The sequence below is a fragment of the Pygoscelis adeliae genome, unplaced genomic scaffold (assembly GCF_000699105.1).
Source record: "Pygoscelis adeliae isolate BGI_AS28 unplaced genomic scaffold, ASM69910v1 Scaffold226, whole genome shotgun sequence".
Taxonomy (NCBI): domain Eukaryota; kingdom Metazoa; phylum Chordata; class Aves; order Sphenisciformes; family Spheniscidae; genus Pygoscelis; species Pygoscelis adeliae.
Genome location: NW_008824983.1, coordinates 796,720 through 803,860, shown reverse-complemented (window position 1 = coordinate 803,860; position 7,141 = coordinate 796,720).

Below are 7,141 nucleotides of genomic sequence, written 5' to 3'. Positions count from 1 at the left end.
TTTCTGACATGGGTAAAATGTGTGTCTAACATGTCAGCTAGATATTTTGACAGCATGGTGTTTGTGTGTTGCTTGTGTTTTAACCATCTGGTAAGCACATTAATTCCTCCAGAGAAGGGAGAGACAGAGACAAGCATGGCAGAGATTTACGCAGTTTACATTACAGCTTTACACCCGACCGTGAGGTCGCAGCACTGCGCCCCGGGAGCAGAGTTTGGCAGCAAACACCACCACGTCAGAAGAGACCGGACACAACCCTTGCACTCGCAGGGACCGCATTTCTTCCTCTCTTGGCGGCTGACACAGATTTCTGAGAAGCACAAATATCAGGAAAATAACCCTGAGCAGACCGTCTGTGGGAGGTGCCATCAGGGCTCTTCGAAGTGCTACCACAGCACACCACAATGTGCCAGTCTGGTTCAATCGCTGTTTCCACAACATAGTAGGAGCAAGTCACAGCAAATTGTGTGAAAGGAGTAACAGCATGGAGAGGACACCAAAACCATCTCTAACGTGGGTTAGGGGAAACCAACAAACATAAAAGCTGGCAGGCTGTATCCAGCAGGGTGGAAGATCTGCTTTCAGAAAACAGGCAGGAAAGGTGTGAGGGAACATAACTTCCTTTCATAATTGTTGGTTCTCCTACCTTGGCACAAAAAGAAAGCATGCAGATTTTATACTCTGACTGACTACAGGTCACTGGAACAAAACACTTCCTTTAATTTTAAACACAACTGCTAAACAAAATTCTTCTACCCCGACAAGAGGTGCTAGTAGGTAAGCTTTACCCTTGTCAGCTCTGAGATGCTCACAGAGGAATGCATCAGTCAGCATGGCTGGGGACAACACAGTCTCAACCTCTTTTTTGTCAATGAATATTTCTGTCCTCCCCTGTTAACCTCATTTAAGGTTTTGCATGAGGCAGAAGGGTCACCCCCTTCTCGCCATTCCTCTTCCACACAGGTAAGACATTGTTGCAGCCTAGAGTTGTTTATCAGGTCGAACAGGTTCAGGTGTAAAGGAAGGTGCATCTAAAATCCTTCACTGTGGTTTCTCATCACTTCCAGTTAAGGCAATTTTTGGTTTTGGCAGTGTCACTTTAAGTCATCAGAAATTTCACCCCATTTCAGCAAAAGCAGCCAAGTTTTTTGATAAGGTGCACCAAAATGACTAAACTGTTGATATTCAGGTTTCCATATTGCCATTAAGTGACATATAAATACTCTGAAGCTTTGGTAGGCAGCAAGCTACAGTTTAGGAAAATGATAGAATTCCTCTAGCATAGGTCTTTTGGATGAGTGAAAAACAAAATACTATTAAGAGAGGAGGTAAAAGGGCCATCATAGTCTGTCCAAAGTGACTGCACAAGCCTTTGTATTCCCAAAACTTTAAACTTTACACAAGACGGTTATTTTCACTGGTGTTTTTATGTGACTGTACAGAGGGGATGGAAAGACAACCCTGAGTGACATGTCTCATGAGCACTTCTGCAAAGGTGAAGAGGGTAAGAATTTGGCATCCAAAACTGTACTAACTTTACAGCATATCTCAAGATAAGGGCAAGCCAAGACACTTCTTATTTGTTTCTCAGGAAATAACTAAAAGCAGAGGTCTTGCAAGAAGCTGGTTTAAGGAACTCCAGATTTTCTGTATCTTTCACCTACAGACAATAAGCTCACAGAGGAGTCCTTGGTTTTCCATGTGAATGACAGACTATTAACTTTTAAAATGAAACTTCTGTTCAGAGTGGATGTGGCACAGTGAAAAATGGGTAGGCATGCACTGCCATCAATTCACAGCTCTGACATAAATGCTATTCTGTTCACTTCCATCTACAGTCCTAAATAATACAAAGAAGCCAGCTTACAGAAACTAAATTTCACTATAGTTAAATTCACAGCCATGGAGTTTGATACTGCACTTGAAGCCAATTTATTTCCTTTAGGAAAAAGCAGAGTATGAAATTTCATCATACATGTTTGTCCCTGCAAAAGTACTACTATAATTAAGGAAGGATCTTGTGGTTAAGACATGTGACTAAAAGGCAGCAGTGATAGGGGCTGTTTACAGCTGCACTACAGCTTACATAAGCTCTGGTTTGAGTCTGCAGAATGAGGATAATTTAGTCATAACATAAAGTGGGAAAAATCATGTGCATTAAAATCCATCTGCAGAAATAATTCATAACTGTGCATTATACCATATGCAAACACACTCAGAGCAAGAAGCCGTATTTTATTTTATTGAAAATGCATTTTACACATTTTAATGAATACTAAAAGCATCAAGAAGTTCAAGGCACTGCACTGACAGTTGATTTGAAAACTTTAATATTGAGAATATTTGATTTAGAAAGTGTTTTGTTATGGTGTAAGCTAGAGAGGTTTACAGTACTGCTGATAGTAATCAATACATTCAGATTGTGGAAAACTCAAGCTTCAATGTATGCTCAATAATCAGAAGGCCAGTATCATCTCTGAACATGTTTCAACTGCCCTTACAGTAATTCATTGTTTTTTAGGAGAATGAAGTTCAAATTCAAGATATGGTTGTAAATCGAAGCATACCTGGTAGACAGAAAGCGAGTATAGATTAACATCAATTCAAGGGGGAAAAAAAAGCTAATTCTCTCCTGCATAATATATTTGGCTTGTAGGCCTCTCCTTTGAACAGCTTTAACCAGAGGAATTCCACATTACTCACGTGCATATCAACTGTAGTGAACCAAGTCTTGCAAATTAGAATTTTATTAGCCATAACGAAGTTAAGGAAGTGATCTTTCAGTGTAATACTTCAGCATCATTTACTCTTCCATTTTATCTGACAGCAACTCTTGATCCCTTCAGGAAAGACTGAAATACTTCACTCTTCGTGGCCACTATCAGCACACGTGGCCAATTGACCTTCTTGACTGAGGACGTCACAGTAGCCAAAAAATCATTCATAAATGCAACTGCACAGCTTTGTGTCCTCAGAATAGACCTTAAAGCCTTAAGCAATGAAATATTGTATATTTCTGCAGCAAAATCTCCTGACTAGTTTTGAATTAAGGTCACAATAACCAAATAGTTCACCCCTTGAGGACAACTGGTGATATGTGTTCTTACCTGTTAATCTGTTTGAAAAAATTCCGCATTTAAAAGCTCAGAAAAGTACATAGACTGCTGCTTGCAGGGGCTGGAGCTACAGGTGTGGTATTTGTTACCAGCTTGCAAAACATATCCGATATGATAGTGAGAGTTCCAGAGAAAATAGCTAAGCAATGACTAAATCAAGTGCTTACAAGATGACAATACAGTTGTTTTTTCCTAGAGCATAGAACAGGCTTTGACTCCTGTGCAAAGCCCTCACTCTCTACCCCGAGCTTGTGCCCACTTTCCTTTGCTTAAGAAGTCATTTTGGACAGCGGAGACTCTTTAACAGGAAAGGACTTATCAGCCAGTTGTTTATTTTAAAACTGCCCACTTTCCACAAAGTGCCAGGATTCTTTTCTGAAAAGTATTCCGAGGCAGTGACATTAATGGAGAGACTCCATGCCAGCACCAGCTTAACCGGTGTGTTGGCTTCTAGGCTTGTTCCAACGTATCTTTACGGTAAACTCATTTGCAGGCTATTTTTTGTCAGGAAAGACTGAGAGGCAATACTCTCCCCTTAAGCTTGTAACAGATTTGCAGTCTGGGATTTATTTGCAAAACTAATTCTAGCATAATTTTGGTCGGAAAGATTTGTTTGGCCTATATTTTACTTTGAATGCTAAAAATGCTAGAAACATTTTCTTTTAAGGAAAACTTAAGATTCATTAATTCATTCTTTCACTTACAATGGTAGGAAAAAAGCGACAGGGAGCCAGGACTCCAACGATGGTGTGGCCAGAAGTAAAGTGGAGAAAAGGAAGTACCTTCTCTCACCACACATACCCAGGCCCGAGAACTCTTTGACCCAGGGAGCTTCACAAGACCTGGAGAGTACCTGAGAAAGTCCTTAGCAATGTCTGAATCGCAGTGGCATTGAACTGGCTGAGACTGTTCTGCTTCCTCAAGTCCAAAGATGTCAGCCACTGCAGGATCTTGTTTCACTGTACATGGCACAAATCCCTAAATAAACAGATTTAAATAGATTAGGATTGTTTGCAAGCACGGAAAGGGCTCAAATAGAGGAAATAAGACTGCACAGAACGTCTCTTACTTCTGTGATACTAAGACCATCACAAGGCAATTGCCTGAAACAAAATGCAGGATTAGTAAAGAGAATAGTTCAGCCTAGTAAAACAAATCCCTCATTCTAATCCTTGTAAACCAAGTGGACAAAAAGCAGTAAACCAGATCTTATCTTTCTGGGCTAAAAAAGCTGGAGTTTAATAAGATGGAAGATTTAGAAGAACATCCAATTTTTTGGAAACTCTGGGTAGGACTCAGTTCTCGATGGGATTCAGTTCCAGCAGAGCAGAATCAGCTTCTCTCTCTAAAATAGATACCTATTACCTAGGCAGCTGGATGGCTCTTTAAGATCCATTGACGATATTGACAAAATCTTGACTGACTATAATGGGACCTAAGTCACTACAGCATCTAGGTGCCTAAATGTAGGTGTCCTGACATTGTGGATCCCACTCACTATGGGGTGACTTGAATGGTTCATAGCAAGTCTTCTCAGTCTGAATCTCTCAAACAAGAGCATCTAAGGACCTAGAAGGTACGTCGAACTCCAGTTAAGCCTGAATGACATTGAAAAGTCTAATCAAGGAGCAAAAATAAATATCACTATTTTTCATATCTGTTTAGCCACAAACTATAGTTTTGATTTTCCAACATGTTTTGAGATGTATTATTGCAATTAGAGAGAAAAACTGAAAGAAAATCTGAAAAGTACAACTAGATATCAAAAAGATTGTGTCTTGTTTCAAGGTTATAAAGACATTCTGAGGCATACTGAGTTTAGAACAAAAACCAAATTCCTATAGCTTAGGACAGCTAACTATAGTTTTGAGAAAAAATTGAAGTCTAAATAGTTTATGAATTGCAGTGAAAAACTGCTGTTCATGTTACTAAGCACTAAAAGAAATAATACTAAAAAAAAAAGGTGCTGATTCTGGATTTTGGTAAATCTATTTCTTATTATAGCTTTTTTTCTCTGATAGTTTGATCATCAGTTTTTCTCTGGTAATACTGGCTTGATTCCTGGGTCAAGTAACTTCACTGACTCCCGTTTCTTGACTCCATCTATGGTATAGGTACAAATTCTTTTGGCTTCTTCGCTCTTCTTAGCTGTAGCTTAAAGTTGAGTTCACACAGGTTTTATTCAATAGAGTTCTGTTAAATTATTTCCCAAGAGCGTATCTACAACAAGAGGTTTCTAATATTACAGAATCCCCCAGTCTCTCAAGCTGTAGACATTCACCCGTCTCGCACCACTTCTCAGACAGTTAGGCAGACGTTCCCCACACACTGTTCCTCTTCCATTTGCAGATGCAGCTCCATCTCCAGTTCTGTCCTAGGAAGCTATAACGCTTAATCATTCTCTGCTACTGAGTGATCCATAGGGGATGCAGTTTCTAAGAAGATGGTCCAATTTGTTTGATGTCATCATCCCTCAGGGAATTGCATTTATGACTGAGTTGAATGTTAATGTTCAGCATTCCATATTCTAAAAATGTCAGAAGGTCTACAGAATAATCTCTATAGCTATTTCTTTGATGCAACGTCAAGGATAAATATTAATAGGTCTGCTATAAATATAAGCATTTGCCCTACAAAAAACACTTCAAAGAGTATAAAATCCATACCAGCATCTTATATATACCAAATCATGCACAATAGTGACTCCCTGTATAATGATGGTATTAAATTGCAACTGAGATTCGTGTCAATGAAAATTCATTTAGTATTTTTCATTTACAGGCATCAGAGGAAAATGAGTTAAGACAGTCCTGATATAGGCTGTGACAGAAACATTTGTCTTCCAATGCTTGTAAATAAGGAAAAAGGAAATAAGAATTGATTGATAAAAATTTGACTGGATAAGAGTTCAGCCATTTATTAGTATGAACCAACTGCTACTCACAGATCTAGTCTGTACAATGCACCATACTGGGAGAAAAGGTTTTCCATCCAGCCTAAGAATGAAATCAATAGTCACAAAACCAAACCAAAACTGATGCTCCACTCAAGTTCTGACTAAAGCTTTTGACAACTAGTTTCTGATTCTAAAAGAAGGTCTTTTATTAAGAGGCAAAATAATTTAAGATCCATTTAGTGACTAATGTTCTCTATTTCCAATACCATGAGAACAACAGTATGAGAGCTAATTTTAACATGTGGAAAGAACATTTAATTTTATCAGAAGGAAACAATGAAGAATCTAATTTATTCTCCACATGTGTGCATAACCCCCATTGATATTAATAAGAGTTAAGCAGCCTATGGAGAGGAAAATAGGCCCCCAGATGTGGCAAAATGTTTTAAGAAAATTATCTGCAGCTTTCTAATGACCACAGAAATTATTTCTTTTTCTATACCAGTGGAGAGAGAAAAAGGGCTTCATATCCAACCAGTCATGAAATGTTTCTGGCTCTCCCAAGGCTGTATGTATGTGAGCAGCGGTACACACACACACACTCACAGATGCGTATATGGGTGGTGTCTCACAGACACACACAAGTACATCCTTCTCAGTCGTTGCCTCTTTCCAACCTGGCTGATCCATGCCACAGGGTTGTCTGAAATTCTGCTGCTCTTCCCACTGGCTGCTTCTCCCAACTAGGGATAACAGAAGATAAATTTTGCTTAATTCATGTATTTTTTGAATCTGAGTGTTTAACGTGCTGTCAGAGGTAGCTGACAGGACCAATAAAGGCTGGTGAACAACCTTATTTGCCCTGTGCCACATTTTGCCTTAGAATTCTACTAACTTTGGTGAGTGTTTAGGGTTAATCTTGGTTAGTCATCAGCAAGTTTCCTCAGCTGTCCAGTGGCACTGCTGCAGAGAGATGTGCTTTGACTTCATCCTTAACATTTGCACCAGCCATTTCCATTTTCTTTTCAGGATGAACTTTGATATAAGTTGTTGGTCACTAGCAAGTCATTCCACCTAATTCTTTATTCTTCTGAGGCGTTTCCTTCTGAAGACATACAAATACTTTGCT